Below are 13,066 nucleotides of genomic sequence, written 5' to 3'. Positions count from 1 at the left end.
ACAACTCTGAGATACCACTACACACCTGTCAGATTGGCTAAGATGACAGGAAAAAATAATGATGAATGTTGGAGGGGATGCGGGAAAACTGGGACACTAATGCATTGTTGGTGGAGTTGTGAACGAATCCAACCATTCTGGAGAGCAATCTAGAATTATGCCCAAAAAATTATCAAATTGTGCATACCCTTTGATCCAGCAGTGTTTCTATTGGGCTTATATCCCAAAGAAATACTAAAGAAGGGAAAGGGACCTGTATGTGCCAAAATGTTTGTAGCAGCCCTGTTTGTAGTGGCTAGAAACTGGAAAATAAATGGATGCCCATCAATTGGAGAATGGCTGGGTAAATTGTGGTATATGAATGTTATGGAATATTATTGTTCTGTAAGAAATGACCAGCAGGATGAATACAGAGAGGACTGGCGAGACTTACATGAACTGATGCTAAGTGAAATGAGCAGAACCAGGAGATCATTATACACTTCAACAACGATATTGTATGAGGACATATTTCAATGGAAGTGGATTTCTTTGACAAAGAGACCTGAGTTTCAATTGATAAATGACGGACAAAAGCAGCTACACCCAAAGAAAGAACACTGGGAAACGAATGTGAACTATCTGCATTTTTGTTTTTCTTCCCGGGTTATTTATACCTTCTGAATCCAATTCTCCCTATGCAACAAGAGAACTGTTGAGTTCTGCAAACATATATTGTATCTAGGATATACTGCAACATATCCAACATATAAAGGACTGCTTGCCATCTAGGGGAGGGGGCGGAGGGAGGGAGGGAGGGGAAAAAAAATCGGAACAGAAACGAGTGTCAATATAAAGTAATTATTAAATAAAAATTAAATTTAAAAAAAAATAATGATCTCTAGTCCTTCTTTGGTCAAAAATTCCTTCCTATTCCACAGATCTGAGAGGCAAACTACCCTATGTTCTTCTAATTTGTTTATAATATTATTCTTTATGTCTAGATCATCAACCCATTTTGACCTTATCTTGGTACATGGTGTTAGGTGTGGGTCAATGCCTAGTTTCTGCCATACAAGTTTTCAATTTTCCCAGCAGTTTTTATGAAACAGTGAATTCTTATCCCCAAAGCTGGGGTAATTGAGTTTGTCAAACACTAGATTACCACAGTCATTGATTATTTTGTCCTGCAAACCTGATCTATTCCATTGATCAACTACTCTTTTTTCTTAGCTAATACCAAATGGATTTGATGACCACTGCCTTATAGTTTTAGTTCTAGTACAGCTAGACCACTTCATTTGCTTTTTTTTTCATTAATTCCCTTGAAACTCTTGAACTTTTGTTCTTCCAGATGAATTTTATTGCTATTTTTTCTAGATCAATAAAATAGTTACTTAAGAGTTTGATTGGGATAGCACTAAATAAATAGATTAGTTTAGGTAGTAGTGTCATCTTTATTATGTTCATTTGACCTATCCATGAGCACTTGATATTTTTCTACTCAATTATATCTGACTTTATTTGTGGTGAAAGTGTTTTGTAGCTTTGCTCATATAGTTCCTGATTTTCCTTTTGCAGATAGATTCCCAAATATTTTATACTATTGACAGTTACTTTAAATGGAATTTCTCTTTGTATTTCTTGCTGTTGGAATTTTTAATGATGCATAAAAATGCTGATTATTTACCTGGATTTATTTTATATCCTGCAACTTTGCTAAAGTTGTGGATTATTTTTAGTAGATTCTCTATGATTCTATAAGTATATCATCATATCATCCAACAGTGATAATTTGGTTTCCTCATTATCTACTCTAATTTCATTAATCTCTTTTCCTTCCCTTATTGCCAAAGTAGCATTTCTAATACCATATTGAATATTAATGGTAATAGTGGGCAACGTTGTTTCACCCCTGATGTTGTTGGGAATGGTTCCAACTTATCCTCATTACATATGATGTTTACTGATAGTTTTAAATAGACACTACTGACTATTTTAAGGAAAAGTCCATTTACTCCTATACTCTCTAATGTTTTTAATAGGAATGGATGTTGCATTTTATCAAATGCTTTTTCTGCATCTATTGAGATAATCATATTTTTTGTTAATTTGGTTATTGATATAGTCAGTTATAATAATTGTTTTCCTAATATTGAACCAGCCTTGCATTCCTGGTTTAAATCTTATGTGGTCATGGCCTATTATCTGGGAGATGATTTTCTGTAATCTCTTTGCTAATATTTTATTTAAGACTTTTGCATCAATACTCATTAAGGAGATTGGTCTATAATTTTATCTGTCTGTTTTTGTCAGACCTGGTTTAGGTATAAGTACAATGTCTGTGTCATAAAATAAATTTAGTAGGATTCCTTCATTCCATAGTTTTAAAAATACTTTATATAGTATTGGAATTAGTTGTTTTTTAAATGTTTGGTAGAATTCACATGAAAATCCATCTGGTCCTGAGGATTTTTTCTTAGGGAGTTGGTTAATAGTTTGTTCTATTTTTTTTTTCTAAAATAGGACTATTTAATTAATTTATTTCCTCTTCTGTTAATATGGCAATCTATATTTTTGTAGCTATTCCTCCATTTCACTTAGGTTATCAAATGTATTGGCATAAAATTGAGCAAAGTAACTCCTAATTATTACTTTAAGTTCCTCTTCATTGGTGGAAAGTTCTCCCTTTTCATTTTAGAATAACAATTTGATTTTCCTCTTTCCTTTTTCTACATATCTATAACTATCTGTCTATAGTATGTGTGAGAGACAAACAGACTACATTGGTAGAAAGTGAATTAGAACCATTAAAACAACAAAAAATAAGAAATGAGAAAGAAAAATACATGGGGTAAAGGAGGAAGGGGGAGGTAGAATGATATAAATTATTTCATATGAAGAAGCATACAAGATCTACTACAGTGGTGGGGAAAATGGGAAGCAGGGCAATAAGCATCAATTGAATTTTATTTTCATCCGTATCAATTCAAAGAGAAAATAATATACACAATCAATCGAATATGACAATCTATCTTACACAATAGGTAAATAGGAAGGGTGGAGATTAGGTAAAGGCAGAGGAAAGAAAGGAACTGACAGAAGAGAGTGCAGAGCAGGGGAGGTGGTACATAGAAACAAAACATTGTCAAGGAGAGAAAAGTAAGAGGACAAATAGGAGGCAGAATAATATGATGAAAAATAGGTAGTAATTATAATCATGAATGTGAATAGAATGAACTGTCCCAGAAAACAGAAGTAGATAGCAGAGTGGTTAAAAAAAAAGAATGCTATAATATATCGTTTACAAGAAAAACACTTGAAGCAGAGAGACACACGCAGACTAAAGATAAGGGGCTGGAGCAGAATCTATTATGTTTCAACTAAAGTTAAAAAAAAAAAAGCAAGCATAACAATCCTTATATTAGATAAAGTAAAAATAAAAATAAGCCTAATTTATATATGTATATATATATATAATATATATATGTGTGTATGTGTGTGTGTGTGCACGCGTGTGTTTGAGTTGGTGTTGGTGTCTATGTACCAAATAGCATAGCATCCAAATTCTTAAAGGAAATGTTAAATGAATTACAGGAAGAAATAGACAACAAAACTTATGTTATTGGGGAACCTCAACTGTCACCTCTCATAATATGATAAATCCAACCAAAAAATAAACCAAGTAGAAAACAGGGAGATAAATAGAATATTAGAAAAAGTTATAAATGATAGATCTTTGGAGGAAACTGAATGGGAACAGAAAATAATATACAGTACATGCAACTTACACAAAATAGACCATGTAATAGGAAATAAACTCAAAATGCAATGTAAAAAGGTAGAAATGGTAAATGTATTCTTTTCAGATAATAATGCATTAAAAATTGCATTCAACAAAGTACAGTGAAATAATAGATTAAAATTAATTGGAAACTAAACAATCTAATTCTAAAGAATAAATGACAACAATGAAACAATATAGTCAAATTTATGGGATACAGCCAAAGCTGTACTTAGAAGAAAATGTATTTCTCTGAATTCTTACAGCAACACAATGGGAAAAGAGCAAATCAATGAATGAACAAGCAACAACAACAACAACAACAAACTCATGGTGGAATTTTTTTTTTTTAATCCCCTATTGAGCATCAAATTAGAAATCCTGAATATCAAAAGTGAAATTAATAAAATTAGAAGAAAATTGAGTTAATAAACCTAGAGTTGTTTTTAATGGGGGGAAAAAAACTATAACATGGATAAACTATTGGTTAATTTGATTTTTTTTAAAAAGAAGCAAATCAAATGTCCAGTATCAAAAATGAAAAAAAAAAAAAATCACTACCATTGAAGAAGAAATTAAAGCAGTCATTAGGAACTATTTTCTCCAGCTATATGCTTATCATTCTAATAATCTAAGTGAAATTGATAAATATTTACAAAATATTAATTGCTTAATCAGCATATCAGGAAATAGAAACCCTAAATAATCCTACCTTAGAAAAAGAAAAAGAACAAGTCATTACAAAACTCTGTAGGACAGATGGGTTCACTAATGAATTCTATCAAACATTTTTTAAAAATCCATTCTGATACTATATAAACTATTTGGAAAAAAATAGGTGAGAAAGAAGTCCTATTTATGACACAAATATGTTGCTGATACTTAAAGCAGGAAGAGCTAAAACATAGAAGGAAAATTATAGACCAATTTCCTTAATAATTATTGATGCCAAAATTTTTAACAAAATTTTATCAAGATGATTACAGTAATTTCTTTTAAGGTTTATACAATGACCAGATGGTATTTATACCAGATCTTCAGGGTTGGTTCAGTTTTGGAATAACCATTAATATAATTGATCACAAGAATAAGAAAACCAAGAGAAATCATATTATTATCTCAACAGATGTTTTTTTTTTAAAAAGCTTTTGGCAGCATATGGCATCCATTCCTATCAAAAATACTAGAGATCATAGGAATAAAGTGAGCATTCCTTAAAATGTCAAGCATCTAAATATTCAAACACCCAACAAATATTAACCTGTCATGTAGATAAGCTTGAAGCCTTCCCAGTAAGATCAAGGGTGAAACCAAGATTCATTTTATGCCCACTATTATTTAATGTAGTAATAGAAATATTAGCTTTAGAAATAAGAGAATAAAAAGAAATCAAAGGAATTAGAATAGGCAATGAGGTAATAAAACTAAGACTCTTTGCAGATAATATGATGGTATACTTAGAGAACCCTAGAGCATCAACTAAAAAATTCATTGAAATAATTAACTTTAGCAAAGTTGCAGGATATAGGATAAGCCCATAGAAACTATTAGCATTTCTTTGTATGATCAACAAAACCCAGCAGGAAGAGATGGAAAGGGGAAAAGCATTTAAAATAAAAATAGGCAGACTTAGAAATTTGCTTACCAAAATAAACCCAGGAACTATATGAAATAATTACAAAACACTTTTCACACAAATGAAGTCAGATCTAAACAACTGGAAAAATATAATTACTTGTGGGAAGACTGAGCCAATATTAAAAATGATAATTCTGCATAAACTAATTTATTCAATGCTATACCAATTAAATTACCCAAAACATTCTGATAAAGCTAGAAAAAATAACCAAAAAATTTTTCATCTGAAAGACCAAAGGTCAAGAATAATCAAGCCTTAATTACAGTTAACTTTGGATGCAAAATATCATCGGCATCCAGAGAAAGAACAATGGCATCTGAATTCAGATCTAAGCATAATATTTTCACTCTTTGGTGTTTTATCTTTTTTTTTTCCTACATGTTTTTTGTTTCTTTTTTGCTCTGATTCTTCTTTCATGGCATGACTAATGGGGGGAATGTGTTTAACAAGATATCCTATATCAGATTGTTTGCTGTCTTGGAGAGGGGGAAGGGAAGAAAGATTTGGAACTCAAAATCTTATAAAAATCAATGTTGAAAACTATCTTTACATATAATTGGAAAAATAAAGTACTATTTACAAAAATTATACAATATGAAAACATGTAGTGTGCTTTCTAGAGCCCCCAAATTGGGGTGCAAAATGTACTGTGCTTTCTAGAACCCCCATACTGAGATGCCAATATATACCCTCTGAACTAGCTCTCTGGAGGATCTTGGAACCAGCCTGAGTCCTTGGTCTTAGTGGAGGAGTGAAGAAGCAGGAGACACAGGAGGTTGGTTAAAGATGGAGTCAGTTTATTTCATGTCCTCTCAGCCCCTAAATACCTTAGTAGGATTATATTGCTATAGTACACTGCATAAGTATTAACTAAAGCACGCTGCTATTGATATGTAAATGCCTCTTTACTGTAAGTATCCCTTGCTTCAAGTAGAACACAGGTGGTCATTCCCTCCTTGACTTCTCAGGAACGGTGAGAGGAAACAAAAGGAAATGGGGAGACAAACCAGACCTTGTTAGCAGGTTCCCTCTGGGCTGAAGGGGCTTATAAGACTTTCTATGCCCCTCTACAAAAATGGAATGCTAAAAAACTACAAAATGAAACAAAAGCACCAGCATTTGTAAATAATGCTTCTCAAGTTTTTTTGAATTGTAGAAAAATGTATTCATTGTCTTCAATCTTTTTCTTTTTTAAATAAAAATGCAACTATAAATATCTTCTTGCATGTGGCTTTATTTCTTCAATAGAAACAATTTGGAAGTCTGGACAAATAAGCAATTCATGTATTTCCAACCTTTATGGCCTACCTTTCTTTAAAAAGACTGATAAGTAACAACTAAGGATGATTTGTCCAGAATAGAATTTTCAGAAAATGTCCTACAGAAAAAATAAAAGGAAAAAATTAGAAATGTCAGGCAACTTTACATAAAAAAAGCAGCAAAGTAACAAATTAGGGATTCATCATCTATTTCTCATCACATGCTTGTAATGGACTGAGGCTTGAGTTGATGCACTGAGGTCCCAAGCAGGTGAGGCTAAATAATAATTGGACCATACTCTATTAATATATATGTTTGGAGAAAAGAATGGCCCTGCCCACTCTTTGTGCAAGTCCTGATGTGTTGTATAGGAAATGACGTTTTTGGTGGGTGGAGGCAAGGGAGTGAAAAGGGAAACAGAAGAAGAGACTGCTGGCTGGCATCTTGACACAGCTGCTTGCATTGCTATTGTGACTACCTTTCATCTCCAATACCCCTCTGCTAACTGGCTTCCTGTCGCAGCTGCCCATATTGCTAACGCAATCCTTCTTGCCCATATTGCAATCGCAATCCTTTTTCACCTCTTCACTTCAATAAAGATTGGAGATTTTTCCCTTAATCTGAATTCCTGACTCCTACTGATTTTAAATACATGGTCATCACATGCTCAAACCACAAAATAGTGAAACAATATGAAATTAGCATACCACATCATTGTCATTGTCACTGTTATCATCATCACCATCAGCATCTTCAATCAGGCTGATAAAATAGTATAGATAGATAGTATAGTAGAGTTTGGAGTCAGGAAGACCAGCATTTGAGTTCTTCCTCTTAAACTTACTAGTTCATTGATCATAGGCAAGACACTTAATTTCTCTGATCCTGTTTTCTCATCTGTAAAATAAGATTTGGCTAAGTTCCTTCCAGTTCTAATATAGCAATTAATGATCATCATAATAGATTTTTCTGTGACTACATTTCTTACATTTAATATATAACAGTTGTTTCAGGTTTCTTTTAACCAATTATTTCTTTTTCTTTTTTTTTAAATTTTATTTAATAATAACTTTATATTGACAGAATCCATGCCAGGGTAATTTTTTTACAACATTATCCCTTGCACTCGTTTCTGTTCCAATTTTTCCCCTCCCTACCTCCCTCCACCCCCTCCCCTAGATGGCAAGCAGTTAACCCATTATTTCTCAACCAAACTCCCAAGTTCCAAAATTAGAAAGTATGTAAGTTTAATAGATCCATAAGCACATGCATTCTTACATATATTAAATGAACATATGTGAACATATAAATGGAGTTTCTCAATATTCAAATATATTCGTGATTACATTAATGTGATCCATCAATGAAAATAACAATCTAAATAAACTTGACTAATCAATGTAACTCTTTTTGTTTTTAATATCTTTTTATTGATAGAATGCATGCCAGGGTAATTTTTTTACAGCATTATCCCTTGCATTCATTTCTGTTCCGATTTTTCCCCTCCCTCCCTCCACCCCTTCCCCCCAGATGGCAAGCAGTCCTTTACATGTTGAATAGGTTACAGTATATCCTGGATACAATATATGTGTGCAGAACCGAACAGTTTTCTTGTTGCACAGGGAGAATTGAATTCAGAAGGTATAAATAACCCGGGAAGAAAAACATAAATGCAAGCAGTTTATATTCATTTCCCAGTGTTCTTTCTCTGGGTGTAGCTGCTTCTGTCCATCTTTGATCAATTAAGGCTCTCTTTATCAAAGAGATCCACTTCCATCAGAATACATCCTCAAACAGTATTGTTGTTGAGGTATATAATGATCTCCTGGTTCTGCTCATTTCACTCAGCATCAGTTCATGTAAGTCTCGCCAGTCCTCTCTGTATTCATCCTGCTGGTCATTCCTTACAGAACAATAATATTCCATAACATTCATATACCACAATTTACTCAACCATTCTCCAATTGATGGACATCCTTTCATTTTCCAGCTTCTAGCCACTACAAACAGGGCTGCCACAAACATTTTGGCACATACAGGTCCCTTTCCTTTCTTTAGTATCTCTTTGGGGTATAAGCCCAGTAGAAACACTGCTGGATCAAAGGGTATGCACAGTTTGATAACTTTTTGAGCATAGTTCCAAATTGCTCTCCAGAATGGCTGGATGTGTTCACAATTGCACCAACAATGTATCAGTGTCCCTGTTTTCCCACATCCCCTCCAACATTCCCCATTATCTTTCCCTGTCATTCTAGCCAATCTGACAGGTATGTAGTGGTATCTCAGAGTTGTCTTAATTTGCATTTCTCCGAGTAATAATGATTTGGCGCATATTTTCATATGTCTATAAATAGTTTCAATTTCTTCATCTGAGAATTGTCTGTTCATATCCTTTGACCATTTATCAATTGGAGAATGGTTTGATTTCTTATAGATTAGAGCCAATTCTCTATATATTTTGGAAATGAGGCCTTTATCAAAACCTTTGATTGTAAAAATGTTTTCCCAGTTTATTGTTTCCCTTCTAATCTTGTTTGCATTTGTTTTGTTTGTACAAAAACTTTTCAATTTGATATAATCAAAATTATCTATGTTGTGGTCAATAGTGATTCTTTGGTCATAAATTCCTTCCTCTTCCACAGGTCTGCGAGGCAAACTATCCTATGCTCTTCCAATTTATTTATAAACTCATTCTTTATGCCTAGGTCATGAACCCATTTTGACCTTATCTTGTGTACAGTGTTAAGTGTGGGTCAATGCCTAGTTTCTGCCATACTGATTTCCAATTTTCCCAGCAATTTTTGTCAAATAAATAATGCATTCTTATCCCCAAAACTGGTGTCTTTGGGTTTGTCAAACACTATATTATTAAAGTTATTGGTTGTTTTGTCCTTTGAACCTAACCTATTCCATTGATCAACTAGTCTATTTCTTATCCAATACCAGATGGTTTTAGTAACTGCTGCTTTATAATATAATTTTAGATCTGGTACAGCTAGGCCACCCTCATTTGATTTTTTTTTTCATTAATTCCCTTGACATTCTTGACCTTTTGTTTTTCCATATGAACTTTGTTGTTATTTTTTCTAATTCATCAAAGTAGTTTTTTGGGAGTCTGATTGGTATAGCACTAAATAAGTAGATTAATTTAGGTAGTATTGTCATCTTTATTATATTTGCTCACCCAATCCAAGAGCATTTAATATTTTTCCAGTTGGTTAGATCATACTTAATTTGTGTGGAAAGTGTTTTGTAGTTTTGCTCATAAAGTTTCTGATTTTCCCTTGGCAGATAGATTCCTAAATATTTTATACAATCAGTAGTTACTTTAAATGGAATTTCTTTTTGTAACTCTAACTGTTGGGTTTTGTTAGTGATATATAAGAATGCTGATGACTTATGTGGGTTTATTTTATATCCTGCAACTTTGCTGAAGGTGTAGATTGTTTCTAATAACTTTTTGGTAGAATCTCTGGGATTCTCTAAGTATACCATCATATCATCAGCAAAGAGTGATAATTTGGTTTCTTCATTGCCTATTCTTATTCCTTTAATCTCTTTCTCAACTCTTATTTCCAAAGCTAGCATTTCTAATACAATATTAAATAGTAACGGTGATAGTGGGCAACCTTATTTTACTCCTGATCTTATTGGGAATGGTTGCATTTTTTCCCCATTACATATGATGCTTACTGCTGGTTTTAAACAGATGCTACTGATTATTTTAAGGAAAAGTCAATTTATTCCTATACTCTCAAGAGTTTTTAATAGGAATGGATGTTGGATTTTATCAAATGCTTTTTCTGTATCTATTGAGATTATCATATGGTTTTTGTTAATTTGATTATTAATATGGCCAATTATATTGATAGTTTTCCTAATATTGAACCAGCCCTGCATTTCTGGTATAAATCCTACTTGATCATGATGTATTATCCTGGGGATGATTTTCTGTAGTCTTTTTGCTAATATCTTATTTAAGATTTTAGCATCAATATTCATTAAGGAGAGTGGTCTATAATTTTCTTTCTCTGTTTTCAATCTACCTGGTTTAGGTATCAGTACCATGTCTGTGTCATAAAAGGAGTTTGGTAGGACTCCTTCATTCCCTATTTTTTCAAATAGTTTATAAAGCATTGGGGCTAATTGTTCTTTGAATGTTTGGTGGAATTCACATGTAAATCCATCTGGTCCTGGGGATTTTTTTTTTAAGGAGTTGATTAATAGCTTGTTCTATTTCTTTTTCTGAAATGGGACTATTTAAGCAATTTACTTCCTCCTCTGATAATCTGGGAAGCTTATATTTTTGGACGTAGTCATCCATTTCGCTTAGGTTATCAAATTTATTGGCATAAAGTTGGGCAAAGTAACCCCTTATTATTTCTTTAATTTCCTCTTCATCAGTGGTAAGTTCTCCTTTTTCATTTTTAAGACTGCCAATTTGATTTCCCTCTCTCCTTTTTCTAATCAGATTTACCAAAAGTTTATCAATTTTATTGGTTTTTTCATAAAACCAACTCTTAGTTTTATTTATTAGTTCAATAGTTTTTTTTTAACTTTCTATATTATTAATTTCTCCTTTTAATTTTAGAATTTCAAGTTTAGTAATTGATTGGGGGTTTTTAATTTGGTCTTTTTCTAACTTTTTACGTTCCAGGCCCAATTCATTGATCTTCTCTTTTTCTATTTTATTCAAGTAAGCCTCTAAGGATATAAAATTTCCGCTTATTACTGCTTTGGCTGCATCCCATAAATTTTGATATCATGTCTCATTGTTGCCATTATCGTGAGTGAAATGATTAATTGTGTCTATAATTTGCTGTTTCACCCAATCATTCTTTAAGATGAGATTATTTAGTTTCCAATTACTTTTTGGTCTATTTACTCCTAACTTTTTGTTGAATGTAATTTTTATTGCATTGTGGTCTGAAAAGAAAGCATTTACTATTTCTGCCTTCCTGCATTTAATTTTGAGGTCTTTATGTCCTAATATATGGTGAATTTTTGTGTAGGTTCCATGAACTGCTGAGAAGAAAGTATACTCCTTTCTGTTACCAGTCAGTTTTCTCCAGAGAGCTATCATACCTAATTTTTCTAATATTCTATTTACCTCTTTAATTTCTTTCTTATTTGTTTTGTGATTTGATTTATCTAAATCTGAGAGTGCAAGATTGAGATCTCCCACTATTATAGTTTTGCTGTCTATTTCTTCTCTCAACTCTCTTAGCTTCTCTTTAAGGAAGTTAGATGCTATACCACTTGGTGCATATATGTTTAATACTGATATTGCTTTATTGTCTATAGTACCCTTAAGCAAGATATAGTTTCCTTCCTTATCTCTTTTAATTAGATCAATCTTTGCTTTTGCTTGATCTGAGATAAGGATGGCTACCCCTGCTTTTTTTACTTCACCTGAAGCATAATAGATTCTGCTCCAGCCTTTTACCTTTAGTCTGTATGTATCTCCCTGTTTTAAATGTGTTTCCTGTAAACAACAGATTGTAGGGTTCTGACTTTTGATCCAGTCTGCTATCCGCCTCCTCTTTATGGGAGAGTTCATCCCATTCACATTTGCAGTTAAAATAATCAATTCTGCATTTCCTGCCATCTTCATATCCCCAGATTATGCTTTTCTTTTTCTTGCCCTCCTTCCCTTCTTCCCTATTGGTCCCACTAATGTCGCGCAGCTCTCCCTCTGTAGTATCCTTCCCACCTCCTTTTGAATCCCTTCCCCTTTCTTGTACCCTTCCCTTATTACTCTTTTTCCTTCTCCCTTTTCCTCTCCCACTTTTTAATGAAGTGAGAGAAGAATCTGAGTAAAACAAATATGTCAATTGTTTCCTCTTTGAGCCAACTCTGATGAGATAGGATTCACACAATGTTCCTCCCCCTCTCTAAGTTCCCTCATATATGATAGGTTTCCTTTGCCTCATTGTCGCATGTAGTTTCCCTCTTTTTATCTCCCTTCTTCCCTTTTTCTGACGCTATCCCCTTTCCATTTCTACTTCCCTTTTTTTATGTTATATCGGTAAGATCAAATTATACATATGGTTTTTATGTATATTCACAACAGAAATACAGTTCTCAAGAGTTCCTTTTACCTTTTTTCTACTTCTCTTGATTCCTGTTGTTGAAGATCAAATTTTTTGTTTGTCTGGTTTTTTCCTTAGAAACAGATGGAATTCCTCTATTTCATTAAATGTCCATCTTCTTCCGTGGAAAAAAAAATACTCAGCTTAGCTGGATAGTTTATTCTTGGCTGCATTTCAAGTTCTTTTGCCTTTCGGAATATCTGGTTCCAGGCCCTTCGATCCTTTAATGTTGAGGCAGCCAGATCTTGTGTGACCCTTATTGTTGCATCTTGGTATTTGAACTGTTTTTTCCTGGCTGCTTATAAAATTTTT

Source organism: Antechinus flavipes, chromosome 1 (assembly GCF_016432865.1).
Source record: "Antechinus flavipes isolate AdamAnt ecotype Samford, QLD, Australia chromosome 1, AdamAnt_v2, whole genome shotgun sequence".
NCBI classification, from domain to species: Eukaryota; Metazoa; Chordata; class Mammalia; order Dasyuromorphia; family Dasyuridae; genus Antechinus; species Antechinus flavipes.
This window is presented reverse-complemented; position numbering follows the sequence as displayed.